The following is a 22,463-nucleotide window of genomic DNA, read 5'->3' as shown; positions in this document are numbered from 1 at the left end:
ACACTGACACTGGGGAATTGGTACAGGGAAGAACAAAATCTGACTCCATGTTGAATGTTTTACTTCAACTTTTGCTTCCTGTTGGTCTGTTTGCTACAGGGATACTGTCCATACATAATGGCCTGCCTCAGGAAACCCCACCCCTCTGCCTTTATCCAGGACCTGTCCACCTGTGGATGGCTACAGGAAGGGAGAAAGTAACACATCTCCCTCCGAGGCTGGCCATTCCAGGAGATGTTTGGCAGGTTAATGGCCTTTTTACTTTATTTCCTCACCTCCCAGCTCTGTGTTCTATGAAAGACACTGGCATCCAGACCCTGACAAGATGGTTTCTTCAAGATGTTAGTCTGCTATCTTCTCAGTCTGCTGACTTTCCAAGTAAAGTCGTATTCCTTGCCTCAGCACCTTGCCTCTGATTTATTGGCCTGTTGTGAGGAAAGCAGAGTGAGCTTGGACTTGGTAATAATCCCACATGCCTTGCAATCAAAAAATCAAAACATAAAATGGAAACAATATTGTAAAAAATTCAATAAAGACTCTGAAAATGGATCATATAAAAAAGATCTGAAACCAAAAACCAAAAGGAAGTGAGTGGTTGTCTGAAATATTTAAAAAGGAGTTAGTACCCCTCTTGCCCATACCCCCTGAAGCCACACTGGACAGTTAGGCCCTGTCCATTCAGAACACTCTCCAGACCCCAGCTGGAGGTGCTCTGCCCCCAGTGCCCACCTGGGTCTCAGGAGTAGAAGAGACACAGCCTGGGGGGTCTCCTCTCTGGTCCAGGGGAGCGTCACACCAGCCACCCTGTCTCACTGCCCATAATAAATAAGGAGGGTTGTCAGCACCTGGGCGAGTGATGCTGTGGGCACCTGGACTGCCTCGTCCTTGTGATTTGATGTGAAGACAACACAGAAGGAGAACAAGCCAAGAGGGATCCAGGCAGCAGTAAACCCTTCTTCACAGGGACCCTGTGAGACCCAAGACTCACTCTGCCCACCCTGCTCCCACTTTTGGGAACTGGCCTTTGTCATTCTCTGGGCAGGAGGTGGGAAGGACAACCCGGTCTCTCTTCCACCTCCTGAGACCCAGGTGGGCACTGGGGGCATCAGCACCTCCACCTGGGGTCCAGAGAGGGTGTCCTGAGTGCACAGGGCCTAACCGGTCAGTGAGGCCAGCGCTCGTCCACAGTGCACTGACCTGCTGCAGGGTCTCGGGTTCCCTGGCATCCACCTCCCCCATCGCCAACCCCAGCTTTGTGCCTTGGGAGCCCATCACTGGCAGGCACACAGCAGGTGAAAGCTGCATGCTCAGCAAGAAGGAGGAGAAGCCGGTGGGGCAGGGGTCCAGCATGGAGTGTCCAAGGCCCCTCTGCTCACCCAGGAACACCCAGCCCTGCCTGTCGTGGCCTTTCTCCTCTTTAGTATGTGTCTTTGTGGCTGATGTTGCCAAACACCTTCTTCTGGAAGAGAAGGCTCCATGACCGTGGAAGGGGTGGAGGTGAGGAAGCGCTGTAGCCCTAAACCCAGGGAGCTTGAGAACTAACTTCCCTGAGCCCTGAATGTACTGTCTATTCAATCTGTACCAACAGAGGCTGAGATCCAGAGATATCCTCTGTGGAAACACTTCACGCCCAAAAGAACCAAACTAGGCCAAGATCTGGGCAGACTCTCCGTGGAAACACTTTTCCGTCCAACAAGAGAGGATTTGTTAACTCACAGCCGAATCCTGAGACGTGGGACGTGCTGTAACTGTGGAGACTGCAGGGAAAGCATTTTAGAGGCTTCTTCCCAGGAGGCTTCCCTGAGGCCCCTGCAGTTACTGGACCCAGAGGCAGAGCACTCGTGCTTCTCTCCTCACTGAGGGCCAGAAGATGCCCCCAGCCACACAGCCCTGCTCCTCCTCCTCCCTGAGTTCAACAGAAACCCGCTGGTCAGGAGGCCAAAGCGCAGTCTTCTTGGTGAGCAGAGCAGAGGCTGGTGGGGAGCGCGGTAGAGGCTGAAAGCTTTTGTAGAAGAAAAAGATGCACATGTATTCCTGTGTGTGGTGGTCAGATGCTGCAGTAACTGGTGTTCCCTACACATTTACGGGTGGATTTTAGTTTCTGTATTTTCTAAATTTCTTTTTTTTAAACAGCTGAATCTTATGAGAAAATTTTTGCAATCAGCCATAAGAACTTGCAAAATAAGATCTTTGTGTTTTTTTTTTTTTTTTTTTTTCTTTCTCTAAAATGTTGCAGTTTTCTCTTGATGACAGATGAACAGACTCCTATCTTTAAGTATTCATTTAACCGGCTGCTCTGGGTCTTAGCTGTGGCATGCAGGGCCTTCAGTTGCAGCATGTGGGATCTAGTGCCCTGACCAGGGATTGAACGTGGCCCCCTGTGTTGGGAGCTCAGAGTCTTAGCCTCTGGACCAGCAGGGAATGCTGCAACCTCCTACTTTAAAAAAGATTATTTACTTATTTTTGGCTGTGCTGGGTCCTCGCTGATGTGCGGGCTTTTCTCTGGTTGTAGGGCGTGGGGACTACTCTCTCATTTCTGTGCTGAACTTCTCCCTGTGGTGGCTGCCCTGGTTGGCAAGCACGGGCTCTAGGCTCTTGGGCTGCAGTAGTTGTGAATGGACTTAGTTGCTCCACAGCACATGGGGTCTTCCCAGATCAGGAATTGAACCCGTGTCTCCTGCATTGGCACGTGGATTCTTAACCACAGCACCACGAAGGAAGTCATTCCCCTTCCCCTTTCCTGCCAACATCCCACTTCAAAAAAAAGACTAAAAATAATCTGTTTAGTAAGTTTTCAGGAGTCTGAGCTCTGAGGTCAGGGTCTGTGGCGTCATTCTCCCAAAGGCTTCAGACACCAGTTGGGCTCATGAGTCTGGTGACCAGGGTGGGCCTGGCAGCAGAAGACAGGCTTGGCCTCTGGAGCTCTGCCCTCACCGACTAACCCAGGGTCCCCAAGTCCTGGCAGTCAAGCAGAGCCGCGCACAGGCGGGGCTGGTACAGCCGTGGGGCCGCTGTGGTCATGGTGGAGCATGCAGCAGAGGCAACTGGCTGTCCATCCCATGACTGCTGGTGTCCTGTGTGCCCGTGCAGGGCAGTCCCAGTGTCAGGTGGGGCCTGACCGCTGTCGTGGGGACAGGATGGGACCTCAGACAGCTTGCATCGCCACTCCCCATCTCCCAGCTCCGCTTCAGATCATGGCTTGTGGCTGCTGGCAGCTCCCTGGGCTGGGAGGCTGTGTAAAGCACCAGCCTCCTTGCTCAAGGTCAACTGAGACCCCCAGCTCTGGGGTCACATACCATCTGTGCCACCATCCAGGTCATCCCACTTCTGTGAGGGAGGGCCTGTGTGGGGCTGTGGGTGATGGGGGATTTGGGGGTGTTGTGGGCTGGCCCCAGGAGTCAGCTTTTTGAGGGGAGGGGAGGGAGAAGCTTTGACCTGCTCAGCCTTCCAGGGGATTCCAGGCCCAGCTCTGGTGGGAGGTACAGGTGAGAAGCCCCTGCAGGTTTCTGGGTCCCCACCGTTTTTCAGCTGAAGCCCCTCTGCCTGCACCACCGCTAACTCTCCCTCCCGTGGCCCTGGCCTGAAGCCACAGAAGATGGGGAAATTACGTGGCTTCCCTTCCTGTAGGGAAACCAAGCCACAGACAAACACGTTCCTTTAAGAAAGCATAGAAACCGGAAAATAATAGTGGGTGGTTATTACTGACACGATTCATGTAGAGACGCTTCACAAGCCTGGCACACGAAGGGAACTGAGGGCCATTGCCCAAGTCCTGGAGTTTGCATACTCCGCCCCCCTCCCCATGGCCCACTCTCCCCTTGGTGTCTTCTGGTGGCCGGGCGGACTTCAGCCTCCTGAACCCCTTCTTGAAGGATCAGGCCAGGGCAGAGGTCATTCACAGAGGGGAGGGTGTGGTCGACCTTAAGAACCCCATTGCCCCCACTCTGTGTCAGAGCTCGGTTCCCGGGTCTGAGCAAGCGTGGCTTCCTGGGGCGGTCACCACCCTCACTCACCCAGGGTGGGGGGGCTTTTTGTCCACCTTGTCCCCTCGTGCAGCCTGGTCACCCTGGGACCTGTGCTGTGTGAGCATCTGCTCTGCTCACAGCGCACCCTGGGGCCCATCAGACTTCACTCATGAAAGGGAAGTGTAAGGACGAACTATTCCATGGTTAACAATTTCAAGGTCGTGACAGCGTTGACCAGAGTGCACGGGCAAAAGTACCAGGCCCATGCATAGAGAAGCCGTGGTGTGGGCTTCAAGGACCCTCCGTGTGGGGGTGGGATTGGGGCTGAACGGGGATTTCCTGCAAACACGGCTCCAGGCTCTGTTCTCGGCAGGGGTGACGACTGTGGGCACTTCCTGTCTGTGGAGGGGTCGTGGGGCTGCCCAACTCAGCAGGAATGGCTCGGGTGGGAAGGGAGGTCGCCCTCCCTTAGCACCCCTGATCTCACACCCCCTCATCAGGGCAGCCCAGTGCCTAAACAGCCCTTTCCTCATCTAGCTCTGAAGACCTGGAAGGTGTGGGGGCCGGAGGACATGCAGAAAACAAATTCTGTAAAGCAATTATCCTTCTATTAAAAAATAAAAAAAGATTGAAGAAAAAAACACAAAGGACAGCAATGGTGGGGCTTGCGTTCTCAGCCAGCCTCTGCCAGATTCCGCGTGTGCTTATGCATCACACCAAAATGCTGGTGCTCCCACCCCGTATCACAGATGAGAATAGAGACACAGAGAGCTTGAACGTCTTGCCCCAGCTCACGCAGCTGCTGAGGGCAGGGCTGAGAACTGGACCTCTGTGGTCGAATCTGGAGTCCAGATGCTGTGATGACCCTGAGGGAGCGGCAGAGATCAGATGGCCCATGCTGAGCCAGGCGTGCACGCACACACACACACACACACACACGTGCACGTGGCCTTCACCTTTGAGGCTACAGAAGTCAGAGGGAACCAGAGGGCCACCAGGAGAGGCCAAAGGACAGTCGAGGTCTATAAGGAGGAGAAGCCACACTTCCCAGGAGGCTGGGGAATCCCTTTCCCCAGTGAGTCTGTCTCAAACCCTAGATTCCTCTCCCTGGACTCAGGAACTGACTATCCAGTGACCTAACTGAGTTGGCTCCAGAATTATGCCTTCTGAAGTGTTCATCTACCACTGGACCCCACTGCTGTCAGTAATAAGTGTGGAATGGGTGCATAGTCTGGGCTTCAGATTTGTTTGGAGACAAAATTTATTAGAAGAGGAGTACAAAACCCATGAAGGCAATTGGCACGAACATCTTCAGAACACTCAAGAAACCCTCTGCTGTTTATCTACCTCCTGTCCTGTCATGAAAGTGGAAGGTCTATTTAACAAGTAAGTGTGTGCTTATCACACTCTTTCTTTAAAATATTTATCATATATTTATTTATTCGGCTGTGCTGTGTCTTAGTTGCAGCCTGTGGGAGCTAGTTCCCCAATCAGGTATTGAACGTGGGTCTCTGCATTGGAGTCTTGACCCGTGGACCACCTGGGAAGTCTCTCCTCATACTCTTGGGGACAGTAATGGGTCACAGACCTCCTCTGAGGCCCCCTTAGAGCTGAGGATGGGGTGGCTGCAGTAATCCTCTTGTGGCTAAAATGTGGTTTGTTGGTCATGACTCACTCACACTCCCGCAAACATAGGGCTTCTCCCCTGTGTGTGTCCTCTGGTGTGTGATGAGGAGGGACTTCTGACTGAAGCTTTGCCCACACTCCCTGCAAACGTAGGTCTTCTCCCCTGTGTGTGTCCTCTGGTGTCTGATGAGGATGGATTTCCGACTGAAGCTTCGCCCACACTCCCTGCAAACATAGGGCTTCTCCCCTGTGTGTGTCCTCTGGTGGATGATGAAATCTGACCTCTGAATGAAGCTTCGCCCACACTCCCCACAAACATAGGGCTTCTCCCCTGTGTGTGTCCTCTGGCGTCTTATGAGGACGGATTTCTGAATGAAGCTTTGCCCACACTCCATGCAAACATAGGGCTTCTCCCCTGTGTGTGTCCTCTGGTGTGAGATGAGATTTGACTTATCACTGAAGCTTCGCCCACACTCCCCACAAACATAGGGCTTCTCCCCTGTGTGTGTCCTCTGGTGTATGATGAGGGCTGACTTCTGACGGAAGCTTCGCCCACACTCCCCACAAACATAGGGCTTCTCCCCTGTGTGTGTCCTCTGGTGTATGATGAAATCTGACTTCTGACTGAAGCTTTGCCCACACTCCCCACAAACATAGGGCTTCTCCCCTGTGTGTGTCCTCTGGTGGATGATGAAATCTGACTTCTGACTGAAGCTTTGCCCACATTCCCCACAAACATAGGGCTTCTCCCCTGTGTGTGTCCTCTGGTGTGTGATGAAATCTGACTTCTGATTGAAACTTCGCCCACACTCCCCGCAAACATAGGGCTTCTCCCCTGTGTGTGTCCTCTGGTGTGTGATGAGGTTGAAGTTCTTACTGAAGCTTCGCCCACACTCCCCACAAACATAAGGCTTCTCCCCTGTGTGTGTCCTCTGGTGTGTGATGAAATTTGACCCATGATGGAAGCTTTGCCCACACTCCCCGCAAACATAGGGCTTCTCCCCTGTGTGTGTCGTCTGGTGTCTGATGAGGACTGACCCATGATGGAAGCTTCACCCACACTCCCCACAAACATAGGGCTTCTCCCCTGTGTGTGTCCTCTCGTGTGTGGTGAGACTTGGCCTGTCCTTAGAGCCTTGCCCACACTCTCTGTACGTGACTCTCATAATCCCTGAGACCCCTGCCCCCGTGAGCAGTGTGCCTGTGTCCTCTGGATTCAGTTTCTGGCTTGTGCTGGGCTCGTCTTTCATTCTCTCATGCACCCCAGAACCCCCCACTTGTCCTCCGGGTGAGTAGGAAGAGGCCCTTGAAATCCTCTTCAGCCTTATGCTTTTCAGCAATTGTTGGGGCCTGTCCTTGGCCTTCTGACCCTCAGGTTTGTCACTCGGGCTGTGTGGATTGGAATATCGCTGATTTTGATTGCCTGGGCAGGGATCCTCTGGTTGGAGGAGGTCTCTTTCAGATGGTCTCAGGAGGGTCTGAGAGGGGTGACTGCGTTGGAAGTGTGGGCTGAGGAATTTCTGACTGGAGAAGGTCAGAGAGCAGGAGGCACATGGGTGGATCTTGGGCTTTGGTTCTGCTGAGAGAGGAAGCTTTTGGTCAGGTAGCTGGTTTGCCATGGTCAGGCCTGCCCCACTAATCATCTAAGTGTTGACAGGGCAGGATTTGTCTCCCATCGAGTGTGTCTTTATGGTCCACTTTTCCATTCCACTCTTATTCTCTACATCTACAGAAATCCAGGAAGCTGGTGTCAAGGGCCTTTTTTACATATCACCCAGATAGGGACCTTCTAGCAGCATCAGAGGCAGTATCTCTCCTGATAGAGATGGATCTGCATGGACTTTCCCTGCGTGTAATTATCGGAAAAGTCACATCACAGTGGCCACAGGTGTTTTACCCTACTGAGAGATAAGAGTTGATGACTTAAATGGATTCTCCTAAATGGCTCCCTGTGAGGGGAAAGGGTCTATTAAGTTAGGGGCGCCTGGCCTAGAGCTTTCTGCATATGGGAGGCAGCACAGGGGGCTGGTTAGAGCAGGTGTGAGTAAAGCTGACTTTGTGACTCCTTGTTCAAAGAGCAGCCTTTGTGCCAATCTCTGCAGGAAGTGGGTTTGAGACTGGATGAGACCGAGCGGCCCAGGTCCCACGACTACAGGTCTCTGGCTCCTGCTGCCCCAATTGGTTCACAAATTGCTCCTCTCTCAGTTTCCCATAAATCAGAAAATAAAGGCATGTCCTTTCTAAAGCCTCATCAGTGTTCATACATGATTTATTTCATTCAGGCTTAGTCCATTTAACATGCACTAGGAAGCCCTGTTTAAAAATACATCTCCAGCCAGACTCTTCACACCCTCACTCCCAACATCTTTAGCCACCCACTCTCCCCTCATGTCTGGCAATGAACTGACCCCTGAAGGGACTCCCCAGTGCTGTCTCTTCCCAAAAATGAACCAAAGCATCGTCACAGAACAGAGAACATGCTGCTTGCAGCTGAAAGCCTCACGGTTGTTCTGTGTCATCCAGGAAGACCCCTGGGGCCTGCATGTGGACACAGGCCTTGAGGCTTCCGTGTCCCATCCAGCCTCCTTACTCTCCCTCTGTGCTTCCTCCCGCGACCCCTGGCATAGCCTCTCTTCCAGACCCCGGGGCTGTGGCACTGGCTGCTCCCCTGCCTGGAATCCTTCCCCGCAGGTGTTATCTCTGCAGAGACCCTGCCGCACCATCCCGCACCACACCCCACCCTCTGCTCACGCTGACCCGAGGCACGTTCCCTGCGCTGGTTTTCCTCAGAGCACCAGCCCCTGTTTGGTATGAAGCCTCTGCTGCCCCAGGGCAGTGGTCCTGTCTGTTTCGGTGCGTGGAGCCCCATCTGGCACAGAGCATGAGCTCACATGACAATAAACTGGAACAGTAACTGAATGCACATCACTGTACATGTGTCGCTTAGAAATGGGAGGAAATGAGGAAGAAACAGTAAAGGGCAGAGAAGTGGCAGGTGATACAAAAGTCGCTTTTTGCTCTAAGCCTTTCAGCAGAAGGTGATGTTACATATTATTTTGCATGAAATATTAAAAATTAGAACTAACATTTTTAATATAAAAATTTTTCCTAACAATCATATGAAAAGGATCAAATTCTGAGGCATTTTAATTGCAACTCAACTGACTTTGGACTGGATTGTACTCTGCTTCGAAACTGGACCATGGAGGCTCCCAGGATGGGGTGGGGTGCTGGAAGAGGGGTGACACTCACCTCTCCCAGTCGCAAGCTCACTCTTCCCCCTGCTGTTCCACTTGATGCCAAGGTCCTGGCCATACTCATCCCCGTACCAGACCAGCAGCTCACAGCCCGGTCTGATCACCTGGCAGGTTCGGTAGAAGATCTGCCCGTGATACTGGAAGGCCACCAGGTTCTGCTCCTCGTCGTCCCGGGCACAGTTCACATACCTGGGGGCGAGGCCGGGAAAGGGAAAGAAACCTCAGGTGATGAGTGCCCTCCACTCTCCAACCATGCCCACCTCCTTGCCTTCTGCCTCTGAGGCTGCCCCTCATGTGGACCTTCTGTTCACACCTTCAACCAGGCCATGTGAATTCCCATGCTTTTCTCTCCTTACCTAATTAGCCATTTTCCAGAGCCCAGTTCCAGACTCATCTCCACCTGGACTGTCCGTAAGGCTGGTGACCTCCAGCTCCTCTAAACTCTGAATTAAGTTCTCTTTCATCCACAGGACTTGGTGCTCCTTCGCTAGCACACAGCCCTCAGCACTCACCCCAGCCTGCCTTCTCTCCTGAGGCTTTCTCCCATCTCCCCACGTGTATCCAGTGTCCTATTTGCTTGCCTACCCCCTCCCACAGAAAATTAGAGAGAGCTCTGATATAGCTTGAGACACAGAACAGTAATAATTTGTTCACTGTCTGCCTGCCCTGATGAAAGGAGAGGCCCTCAGAGAACGGCCCTGCTCAGGGCCATCCTGCTCTCCATTCCTTCTGAGGTCTCAGGGCCCACTTCTCACTGGAACCAAGCCTGAGGAGGTTGTTGCCCACGTGGAGTCAAGGTCTCCTGTATTAGGTTATCTTGGCGCTGTGTAGTTACTCAAAGATAGAAAAAATAAGGTTACTGTTCCTAAAATCAATAGGCTAATGTCTGTTTGCAGTATGTTCTCCCAAAGGACATGGATTGTGTGATCTGCTTCAGTAACGAAGTTCACTATCTAAACTGAAACATAAAGTGCCTGGTAAGTGTCCATTAAGTGAGTTAAAGTGTCCCTGCTGAATCTAGACTCTCAAGTTGTTTTCAAGTTCACCAGTTTTGTTCAGCATGTAGACTTCTATCTTGATGGCACATGCCATATTTTTATTTCCTTCTTTCTAGTGTCTTTTGAAATGAAAGAGCATGATATGGAGGGAAAAGAGGAAAGAAGATGTGAAAGCTGTTGAGGGAGCTGGTTTGAGAAGGAAAGGGGCATGGGATTGAGGGAGTATCAATGTCTACACACTGCAGACTCACTGCACTCACCTCATCCAGTTGGCCCAAGACGTGTCCTTTCCATCCACATACTTGTAGCAGTTTCTCCCTTTGGTGATCTGAGTGTCAGAAAAAGACTTACAAGCTTTCCTCTTTCTTTTCTTTTTTATTGGTAGGAAGCAAGAGAAGAGCTATTTCCCTCTGTAGTCATTGGTGCTTTTCAGCCTGCATAGATTCAACTGCTAGTCAGACCACACGGCAAGCTCCTTACTCATCATTCCAAGTCTGAGTCTCTTGGTTCATTGAAGGCAAGGGCTCCGCAAGGAGGAGTCACTTCTGTGTGCCTGTACCACAGTGTTCCCACCTCTCCTCTGACCTTTAGATAGAGGTCCTGTGTGTCTGTACACTGTGCTCCCACCTCTCCTCTGATCTTTAGATGGAAGTCCTCTGTGTGTGTACACTGTGTTCCCACCTCTCCTCTGACCTTTAGATAGAGGTCCTGAGTGTCTGTAGACTGTGTTCCACCTCTCCTCTGACCTTTAGATGGAAGTCCTCTGTGTGTGTACACTGTGTTCCCACCTCTCCTCTGACCTTTAGATAGAGGTCCTGAGTGTCTGTAGACTGTGTTCCACCTCTCCTCTGACCTTTAGATGGAAGTCCTCTGTGTGTGTACACTGTGTTCCCACCTCTCCTCTGACCTTTAGATAGAGGTCCTGAGTGTCTGTACACTGTGTTCCTACCTCTCCTCTGACCTTTAGATAGAGGTCCTGTGAGTGTGTACCAAGGTGTTCCCACCTCTCCTCTGACCTTTAGATAGAGGTCCTGAGTGTCTGTACACTGTGGTCCCACCTCTCCTCTGACCTTTGGATAGAGGTCCTGAGTGTCTGTACACTGTGTCCCACCTCTCCTCTGACCTTTAGATGGAAGTCCTCTGTGTGTGTACACTGTGTTCCCACCTCTCCTCTGACCTTTAGATAGAGGTCCTGAGTGTCTGTACACTGTGTTCCTACCTCTCCTCTGACCTTTAGATAGAGGTCCTGTGAGTGTGTACCAAGGTGTTCCCACCTCTCCTCTGACCTTTAGATAGAGGTCCTGAGTGTCTGTACACTGTGTTCCCACCTCTCCTCTGACCTTTAGATAGAGGTCCTGAGTGTCTGTACATTGTGTTCCTACCTCTCCTCTGACCTTTAGATAGAGGTCCTGTGAGTGTGTACCAAGGTGTTCCCACCTCTCCTCTGACCTTTAGATAGAGGTCCTGAGTGTCTGTACACTGTGGTCCCACCTCTCCTCTGACCTTTAGATAGAGGTCCTGAGTGTCTGTACACTGTGGTCCCACCTCTCCTCTGACCTTTAGATAGAGGTCCTGAGTGTCTGTACACTGTGTCCCACCTCTCCTCTGACCTTTGGATAAAGGTCCTGAGTGTCTGTACACTGTGGTCCCACCTCTCCTCTGACCTTTAGATAGAGGTCCTGAGTGTCTGTACACTGTGGTCCCACCTCTCCTCTGACCTTTGGATAGAGGTCCTGAGTGTCTGTACACTGTGGTCCCACCTCTCCTCTGACCTTTAGATGGAAGTCCTCTGTGTGTGTACACTGTGTTCCCACCTCTCCTCTGACCTTTAGATAGAGGTCCTGAGTGTCTGTACACTGTGTTCCTACCTCTCCTCTGACCTTTAGATAGAGGTCCTGTGAGTGTGTACCAAGGTGTTCCCACCTCTCCTCTGACCTTTAGATAGAGGTCCTGAGTATCTGTACACTGTGGTCCCACCTCTCCTCTGACCTTTGGATAGAGGTCCTGAGTGTCTGTACACTGTGGTCCCACCTCTCCTCTGACCTTTAGATAGAGGTCCTGTGAGTGTGTACCAAGGTGTTCCCACCTCTCCTCTGACCTTTAGATAGAGGTCCTGAGTGTCTGTACACTGTGGTCCCACCTCTCCTCTGACCTTTAGATAGAGGTCCTGAGTGTCTGTACACTGTGGTCCCACCTCTCCTCTGACCTTTAGATAGAGGTCCTGAGTGTCTGTACACTGTGGTCCCACCTCTCCTCTGACCTTTAGATGGAAGTCCTGTGTTCACGCCCAGGGCACACAGTACACAGGGCTGACTGTGTCATTGCCATCCATGTTATCACCATCTGCGTCCTTGCATGTAGACATGAAGTACCCCCCACCACATAGAAGCAATTAGAGGCCAGAGGACAGGGAAACGGGTGCTTCTCACCAGCCAGGCGTATCCACTGTTGGCGGCCTCTTCATCGTCAGTGATCTTGCCCTCACAGGGGCCAAAATGCAGGCCCAGCGGCAGATCGGATGCCCCATTCCAGACTCCAAGCCCAGCGTCAGGGATGCCCGACAGTCTGATGCTTAACCCAGGGGGCAGAGTGAGGGCTGAGCGATTGGCATGCCCCTTTTCCACTGCACAGTCCTTTACAAAGCTTGGGGGCCCATGGGCAGCACAGCTGTCGATGAAGAAGTTCTGACACTCCTCACAATCTGGAGGTGAGAACAGGGATGAGAGGAGGTATAGTGAAGTTGCTGGTGGTAACGACCTTCAGAAAGAACTGGGGCATTCATGGCATTTGGCCTCGATCCTGCACCCCAAGTCATAGAGGAAGGGGATGGCCGGGGGACCAAATGGTGAGGTGAGGTTAGTGGACCAAGACCTCGTAGCCCCTTCTCCGTGAGAGGGCCAGCAGGGTCACTCACAGAGGTAGTCGTCATCCTGGGGCTCGATGACCTCTTGGTACATGTGGCCCTTTCTTTCTTGTAGACTGTACCTCTTCACTCCAGTCTCCTTTCTTCTGAGTTCTAAGATGGAGAACAGAAGCTTAGCAAGGCTGATGGGGTCTGGAGAATTAGTCCCTGTTTTATCAAAAAGTGTGAGATCTCCTACCTGTTCATCTATACTCTTTGTTAAAACTTTCTTACATGTAGTTTTCAAACTTTTACTTTTGTAATTTTAATGTTACATTATTTATTTCTTGGCACACTGCATGGCTTGTGGGATGTTAGTTCCCAGACTAGGAATGGAACCCACTCCTCCTGTGGTGGAAGTGTGGAGTCTTAACCACTTAACTCCCAGGAAGTCCCTTCTCTATACTTTTTTTCATTTCCCTTTAACTACTGGTTCAGGAGACTGAGGCTCCACACTGACCACAGATGCCCAGTTCAGTGATAGCTTCCTGCACGTCCCGTTAGTAGGTTTAACTTCACAACCTTCTTACTTAGGAAATAGTTCACCGACACATCTACTCAGAAAATAGATGTTAAGGGCACATGACAAGTAAGGCATTGAGCAGAGGTCTGGGCATAAACACTAACAAAGCATGGTTCCTCTTATCACAGTTGGATTTATTGAACTACTTGTAGGTGTCAGACTTTTACATTTAATGTAAGGCTTTCAAGCACTGTATGAATTATGTATCCTTATCTTCACTTTACAGATAGCAATCAGGACCTCAGAAAATGTATAAGATTTTCCCAAGGCCCCAGTGCTAACTTCATGTCTCAGATCAGTCCAGCTTAAACCCTCGCCTACCCAAAGTCCATGCCACACACTTAGACCATGCTTATTAGTTTTTCTACAGGGATTAGAGGAACTAATTAGAGGAACTCCCCAAAATTTCTCTTACCAACGTTTTGTCTGGGGTACTGTCCAGGGGTCCTTGCTTTTCTGTGATGGGGCACTGGTTTCTGAGCCTGCTTGGAGCCACTTGTCTTCAGCAATTTTGCTGCTCCCGGCAATTCCTTCAAACTAGATTCCTTACTTAATGGTGCCCTGGACATTCTCTTCCATGTGAGTAAAAGACAACATGCATTTCTTTAGTTCTTTAGGACTTTATGAAGTGTTTTCACATGCATTACTTTAGTTAATACTTTGACAATTCTTGGAAATACCTGGTGGAGGTGTGGTCTGAACACTGGAGTGTAAAATAAGGACCTAAGTGGGTAATAAATCAAAACTAGAATTCATATCTTAAGGTTCTTTCCCTGCAACTTTCTGCATAAAAGTGAGAGCAAGGCAGGGATAATAGCTGGAGGTCAGGGAAAGAAGAGGGTAAGGGCTCATAGAGAAATCCAGGGGGTTTTCTGTTAATTAGTGGTCCTTTGATGGACGAGGAAGTATGGAAAATTAGAGAGGGGACAAAACACATCTGGAAAATAAGGTGACAAAGCAGTGAGATTGAGAAGAGAAAAGACAGAACACATTTAGACAATAAAAAATCGGCAGAAACACATTTAGACAATAAAGAAAATGAGATGAAAGTTGCAGGTTGCCATGTCCTCTTAGAGACAATGTTTGGAATTAAAGTAGCTGGTCTCATCAATTCTGCTAGAACAAGGCTGTATGACTAGCTGGTTCTCCTCAGTTTCCTGATCCATAAATTGGTATACATGCTAATTCTAAATGTTACAGTGGACATGAAATTTAATAACATTTCAACAAATTGTTGTGTGAGCTATTTAATATAGTATGAATGTGAGTGTACATCCCTGCCATCAATTTATCCCTTCAACTGCATGTATACTTGAAGTCTAGCTCACAGACACTATCTTCAGCACTATTTGACCTTCCTACTCCTAGATGAATGTTTAAATGTGGAGTCACTCATTCACAAAACATTCAGGGGTCCCTCAGGGGCTTTGAGCTGGGCCTGGACTTTTGAGAATTAATGGGTATGGGCTAGGCTCTCAAAGCTCACAACACAGGGTTAGGCTAAACACATGATTCCAAACAGGAGAGTTGCCGAATTAGAGCTCAGAGGAAGGAGCTGTTACTCCCTCCTGCAAGAATGAGCATTTGAAATGATGCCCAGATGATGGGTTTCTACTCAAAAGTGGGTAATCTATGTGAAGTCCTTCAGCTAATTTCTTATTCGTTGCTTTTCAGTCATAAACCTGAGGCTTGTCAGGGTTGCGAGTTGCTTCCTCTTATTGGAGTGGGAGGCTCTGAGGTAGGGATCCTGTCACCTTCTTCATCCTGGACTGTCCACTTTACACACTGCCCAGCATGTCCTTAAGCTTCTTCATCCTGGACCATCCACTCTACAAACTGCCCAGCACGTCCTTAAGCTTCTGGGCCATCTGCTCTAAAAACTGCCCAACATGTCCTTAAGCTTCTCTTAATCAGATGTCTTAGCATATCCCTCCCTAGCATAGCACAAAAGAACTGAGGTTGAAAACATCTCTCAGATGAATGATATAAAGATGTATGAATAAACTTCATAGAACTATGGAAGCTTTAATCATTTTGTAAGGAGTTTAGAAAAAGTGCTTTCGATTAGACTGCACTACCAGTGATACTGTGATCTCGGGGATATAGTCAATCATTTTTTTAACCTCAGTTTTGTGATCTATAATGGTGATAGTTATATACCTACTTATAGGTACTGTAGGATTGTTTTAAGGTTTAAGTAAGTTTATTCACATAAAATGCTTAAAGTCTGAAATATTGTGAAAATAATGTAACAATAGAACAGGATACTATGGTTGTTGTTCTTACTAACTATAAAGGTGGTGATGATATCAGACAGTGTGCTAAAGATCCAGGACAGGAAGGCAGCTGTCTCCAGGATCTCTGTGTTTTCTCCTATTCTCACCTGTGACTGGATCCATGAGGAGGATATTTTTGCAACAGGATTTGGGAAATACTCACCTTCTGGTGTTTACTGTGCTCCACTCTGAAGGCTATCGAAGAAGGTATACGTAAAAATGATGAGAATCAGTGTTTTGGTTGGTAAATATTTCCAAACTCTGGGCATTCTAATTAAGGACACATAATTCTGAGCCAGAGAGTGACAAGGACAAGGATTATCAAAGGAGGAATTGGAAATGATTTCTGTATCATCAACTCCTATGCTTCCACTGGGAGCATTACATAATTTTCTTAGAATTAAAAAGAAATATGAAACTTCATCTGTGCCTCATCTGATGCCCATAAAGTATCTAATAAATTTACTAGCCTTTCATGACAAAAGTACTCAACAAAGTAGAAACATAAGGAAGTGACTTCAATATAATAAATGTCATATATGAAAAGTCTACCTCTAACATCATAGTCATCGGTGAAAAGCTGAAAACTTCTCTAAGATCCATAAAGAGGCAAGGGTGCCCATTCTCAACACTTCTATTCACCATAATGTTAGAAGTCCTAGCCAGGGCATTAGGTTAGAAAAGGAAACAAAAGGCTTCCATTTGGAAAGAAAGAAGTAAAATTATGTCTGTTCACAGAAGACATGACTTTATGTACAGAAAAATCTTTAAAATTCCACCCACACATAAAAAAACCTGTACAGAAAGTTGCACGGTACAAAATCAGCATTCAAATATCTTTCCATTCATTAACAATGACCATTCCAAAAAGGAAAATAATAAAACAATCCTAATTATTTTTTATTTTTTTAAAGCTATAGTCAAGATCTAAATTTAAATTAAAAATAATTTATTTTTATTTATTTATTTGTGCCAGGTCTTTGTTGCGGCATGTGGGATCTAGTTCCCTGACCAGGGACTGAACCCAATTTCTCTGCATTGGGAGTGTGGAGTCTTAGCCTCTGGACCCGCAGAGAAGTCCCAATAATCTTATTTATAATAGCATCAAAAAGAATGAAATAATTGGGAGTAAACTTAAGGAGATGAAAGACTTATACATTGAAAACTACAAAGTATTGCTGAAAGGAATCTGACATAAGTAAATAGAAAGGCATCTCATGTTTATGGATTTGGAGACTTAATATTATTAAGCTGTTCATACTACCCAAAGCAATTTAAAGATTCAATGCAATTCCTATTAAAATCCCAATGGAATTTTTTTCTGATACAGAAAATCCATCCTACAGTTAATACCAAATCTCAGGGGACCCCAAATAGGCAAAACAATCTTAGAAACAATCTTAGAAACAAAGCTGGAGGTCTCTGATTTCAGAACATATTACAAAGGTACAGGAACCAAAAGAGTGTAGTTTTGGCATAAAGTGTGTGCTTAGTCACTGAGTCGTCTTGACTCTTTGTGACCTTTTGGACTGTAGCCCACCAGGCTCCTCTGTCCAGGGGATTTCACAGGCAAGAATACTGGATGGGGTTGCCATTTCCTTCTCCAGGGGATATTCTTAACACATGGATTGAACCTGCATCTTCTGTGTCTCCTGCATTGAAGGCAGGTTCTTCACCTGCTGAGCCACTGAGGAAGCCCGTTGGCATAAAGACAGACATGCCAATCAATGGAACAGAATAGACAGCCAGAAATAAACAGAAATACACTCCTGTATACATGGTCTAATGATCTTCATCAAGAGTGTCAAGACAATGGGGAAAGTTTAATCCCTATAAGGAATGGTGCTGGGGAAACAAAATATCCATATGCAAAATAACGAAGATCTTACATCATGAAGAAAAATCAACTCAGGATGGATTAAAGACCTAAATGCAAGACTTGATAAGACTCTTAGAGGAAAACAAAGGTGAAGCTTCATGACAGTGAATCAGCAATGATTTCTTAGATATGGTACCAAGCGCATAAGTATTAGTAACAAAGTAAAAATAGACAAATGAGATTGCATTAATCTTAAAACCTCTGTGCCGCAAATGACACAGTGAACAGAGTTGAAAAGGCCACCTACAGGACAGTAGAAAATGTTTGTAAAATATGTATCTGATAAGGGGTTAATAAGCATACACCAATATGAAGCCTACCTGTAAGTCAGGAAGAGAACCTGATTGACCACGATGGCACTCTGATATCAAACTTCCATGCTCCAGCACTGTAAGAAAACAAATTTCTGTGGTTTAAGGAATGCAATCTGTTTTGCTATGGCAGTCTGAGCTGACTAACACAGTGGAAAAAGGAATTCAATAGACATTTCTCCAAAGAAGATACACAAATGGCCAACAAACATATGAAAAGATGATCAATATTACTAATTAATAGGGAAATACAAATTGAAACCTTCTTTGATAAGCAATATGAATAAGAAGATAATAGCAAGTTTGGTAAGGATATGGAGAAATTGGAACCCTTATACACTATTGTTGGAAATGTAAAATGTTGCAAGCTTTATAGAAAACAGTATGGAGTTTCCTCAGCTGTATGATCTAGCAATCCAACTCAAGAGTATATTTCCATAAAAAATTGGAAGCAAGATCTTGAATAAATAGTGTGCACATCTATGGTCATTGCAGCATTATTCCCAGTTGGCAAGATGTGGAAGCAATCTAAATGCTCTTTGGTGGATAAACAGATAAAAATTATATATAAGATATATCTTATATCTGTTATATACACACGCACACAATGGAATGTTTTTAAGCCTTAAAAAAGAATTCTGTCCTATGCTACATCAGGGATGAGTCTTGATGATATGCTAAGTGAAATGAACCAATCCAAAAAAGAAGAATATTGCCTGATTCCACTTCTATGAGGTATCTAAATTAATCAAATCCATGAACACAGAAAATATAATCGTGGTTGCCAAGGGCTATGAGGAGGAAGGATTGGAGAATTGTTACTCAGTGGGTTAGGGCTTCAGTCACGCAAGATGGAAAAGTTCTACAGATTTGTTGTAGAGCAATGTGTATATATATGCCCGGTGGCTCAGTGGTAAAGAATTGCCTGTAATGCAGGAGATGCAACAGACGCAGTTTTGATCCCTGGATTGGGAAGATCACCTGGAGCAAGAAATGGCAACCCACTCCAGTATTCTTGCCTGGAGAATCCCATGGGCAGAGGAGCCTGGCAGGCTACAGTCCATGGGTACGCAAAGACTTGGACACGATGGAGTGATGAACACTATGGCCACTAACACTAATGTGTACATAGTTAGCAAGAGTGTGCCATACACTCAGAAATTGTTAAGAAGGTAAATTAAGATGTGCAGAGGTATGGTGAAATGTGACATATATATATTCCCTATGAAGAATCTCTCCTTATGTCAAAACCTTTGCAGACAACCAAATGTTTGTTTTCATGTCCCTTTCACTAGTTTTAATAACCTAAGGGAACAGAGGGACTTCCCTGGTGGCACAGTGGATGAGAATCTGCCTGCCGATGCAGAGGACACAGGTTCGATTGCTGGTCCAGGAAGATTCCACTTTCTGCGGGGCAACTAAGCCTGTGTGTCACAAACTACTGAGCCTGCATGTGCTCTGCAATGAGAAGCCACTCACCGCAACCAGAGAAGGCCTGTGCACAGCAACAAAGACCCAGTGCAGCCAAAAATAAATAAATAATTTTAAAAAATTTGGGAGAACAGAAATTCACAGATGGAGAATCATAGAACTATCTAAACTGTTTTCTCCAATCTAGAATATTAACTCGTCTAAACTGTCTGAGCAGTTAGAAGAGGAAGTGAGCTGCTCACTTCTATTTTACAATGAGTGTACTTCATTTTATTTACCTGATGCTGTTTCTGGTCAGTGAAATGTGGGAAAGATCAGGGAGAATAAATAGTTCTCTCAAACCCTTTCCCAGAATTAAAACAAAGAATTAGTTTCACCTTAGGGTAACAAGATCATGTGTTGTTTTATATACATACATAAATAATGTATCTTGACATAATATGTTAATCATTTCCTCTTCTAAGAGATTTAATCCAATAACCAATTATGAGATTAGTATTAAATCTCTTTGGTGAATTTATTTCTAAGGTTTCTTTAACTGCCTTTCACTAAGAATGTTTAGCAAAAATAATTCTTTTTAAAAAGAATAATAAATTTTAAACATAAAACTTTTGAGAATTACACTGGAAAACTTATACATTCATCTTCATTCAGGCTGATGTCAATATTCAGCCACAACCACTTTGGAACGCTGAAAATTATGTTTTCTTTGCTAATGGCTGAGATGTAGTTGAGACCTAAGCCCAGGCTGGTTTCAGAAAGACACCTCTAAATCCCCCTGGCCCCTCACCTTGCTGCCTTGGTGTCCATTCTTCATCAGAATCCTCAGTGTCATCTACCTGGGGTTTGATGACCTGCCTGCGGTGATGCATGAAAGTTGGTTGAGTGGCTCTGAAACCTGGAAAGAAGCAAAATATTTGTCCTAAGAAGGAGGAACAAAACACAGAAGCAATGGAAAGTGTCACAAAGTCAGGGAAACCAGTAGGATGGTCTGGGGGAATCTAGAACAAGGCAAGAGGTGAGCTCTGCACTGCAGGGTCAACCTCCCTCTGGTACAGAACTGTAAACATTTCCTGCAGTTTAGTCTCCACAAAAAAGGGAACTGTGAGCAGATGAAGCCACCTAAGAGCAGGCCAAGTGAACACTGAGGGTGAAGACCTGTTTCATGTTTCCCAGGCTCACAGGCGCCCAGCACTTCCTGTTAACCTATAGCAATCAGCACTTCATAGTTCCTTTTCACATTCCTATAACGGATTTTTTCCCATTCTCCCATCTCTTCCCATTCTTCCTTGGAGAAGTATACGCAGATGTCTTTGAAAGCATCTTTGGCCTAAGGAAAATAATAGATTTCATCAGTGATTTACTAATCTAAGTCAGACCTTAGAGCTGGGCCTTCTCCTCCACCTTTTGTGCAGGGAGTAGCCTGAAGCTACTGGATGGTCTCTGTGAGACAGAGATGAAGACTTTCCTTCCTGACTGTGTCCTGCTTAACTGAACAAACACTGGGCATTTTCCTAACTCTCTCTGGACACAAAGCAGTTGACAGATCTAGTGTCCTATTTTGTCCCACTCCTCCCCACCATCTCAGACAGGACCAGGCATGCCCATCCTGTGTACGGTCACAGAGACGTTCACTCAGCTGCCCAGGCAAGCAGTCTGTGGTGCTTCAGGGACCAGCGCCGTGTCCTTCCTATAGAGCTGGCTTAGAGCCCAGCTTTGCCACCTCCACCTCTCACCGTGGGCTTCCACTCTGTTCTCTTGGCATCTCCCTCAGTGCTCTCCTCTGGAGACCTGTTCGGCCTCATGGCCATTGGAGTGCTCAAGGCCAAGGTGCCTGTGGAAGAAGAAGGTGCTGAGATAGCCCAGACCACTGTCCAGAGCCTGGTTTGTCTTCTTTGGGTGGAGTGTCCAGGGAAGGAAGGTGAGGGGTAAGTCGGGGTGAGGGTATTGGTGGGATGGAGGGATCCTGACTAGCTATGACAGACCAGCCTAATGTGAACTAGATTTGGTTTCTTTGGATCCCCTACAATTCAGCCCCTCCAAGGAAAGGCATTGGGAGGGAGATTTCTGTGGGTGACAGAGGGATTCCTGAGGAGACCTGGAAGCCCCTAAATGCTGGACTGGGGTCAGGCTGAAATCAGGGCTCTGTTCCAGTGCAGGAGAGGAATTATTTCTCCAAGAAAGGTTTTGAGGATCTCCGCCTGGGGACTCAGAAAAATCTGGGCATAACGTGGATTCTATATCTAAGGAACAGGTCAATTGGCTTGAGGAGATCTGGGTCCCACGGGCTGAAGGAACTGGGGTCCTCAGGCAGAGGGGACCTGGGATCTTTTGGCTGATGTAGAATGTGCAGGGTGAGAGAACTTGGCATCTTTCAGGCTGAGGAAATCAGGGGTTTCTTACTAAGGCGCTTTAGGTCTCTGACAGGCAGGACAATTGGGGTCTTGAGGATGAAGAGCTTTAAGAGCTCCCAGGCTGAGGTATTCAGGGTCTCCAAGGTTAAGGAAATTTGGTGTCTCTGCGGGTGCTATTTTTAGGGTGCCTCAGGCTGAGGGGAACTGGGGTTACTCTAGGTGTTTGAGGGTCGCAGCACCAGGGGATTCGGTGTTTCTGTGGGTGAAGGGACTTGTAGTCCCTGAAGCTGACGAGACGCTAGCTTCCTTCAGATTAGGACTCAGGTTCCTCAAAGCTGACGTGATTTGGGGCCTCTCACCCTGGAATTTGAAGTCGTCAGGTAAGGGTTTATGAGGGTTGTGCAGGGTGCGTTCTCGTCAGTCTCGCCGCTGTCCTGCGACGCTGCCCAACCCGGCTTGGGGTGCGCTAGTAGCTCGGGGACGTCCAGTCCTCCCGCGCTGAGGCGAAGTGAAGGGCCAGCAGCCCGCCAGTACCCTGTCAGGCACGAGCGACCAATCGGCCTAGCGACCAAGGCAGTCTGGCCAATAGGCGCTGGGAGGGTGCGGAGCGCGATGGAGGCCCCGCCCCACCGCTCAGGGATTGGCTGCTCTGAGGGCGTGTCTGTCAAGTAGCTCCAGTGCGCAGGCGCATCTTGGCTGTTTTCTTTGCTTGTTTTCAGGCATGGCCTCTTAGGCCTGGATCCTCAAGTGAGCGGGTTGTCCTCAGGCTGGATGTTTCCTTCCAGTGCCCTCAACTAGAATCTCGGCTCCACCAGAGTGTAGTCGTGCTCCCAGACTTTCTCCTAGGCCCACCTGTGCCCTACCTTGCCAAATCCAGTTTTGGCAAGAACTCTATGTGATGAGTACTGCATTATTCAGGGGAAAATTGTGTAAGTAAATTC

General features: G+C 47.7%; 1 pseudogene; it reads right to left on the bottom strand.

Moving 5' to 3' along the window:
- Window positions 1-4,756: 4,756 nt before the first annotated feature.
- LOC133065882 (histone-lysine N-methyltransferase PRDM9-like) lies at window positions 4,757-20,973 on the bottom strand (annotated as a pseudogene).
- Window positions 20,974-22,463: the final 1,490 nt, after the last annotated feature.

This window comes from Dama dama, chromosome 12 (assembly GCF_033118175.1).
Source record: "Dama dama isolate Ldn47 chromosome 12, ASM3311817v1, whole genome shotgun sequence".
Lineage (NCBI taxonomy): Eukaryota > Metazoa > Chordata > Mammalia > Artiodactyla > Cervidae > Dama > Dama dama.
This window is presented reverse-complemented; position numbering and strand designations above follow the sequence as displayed.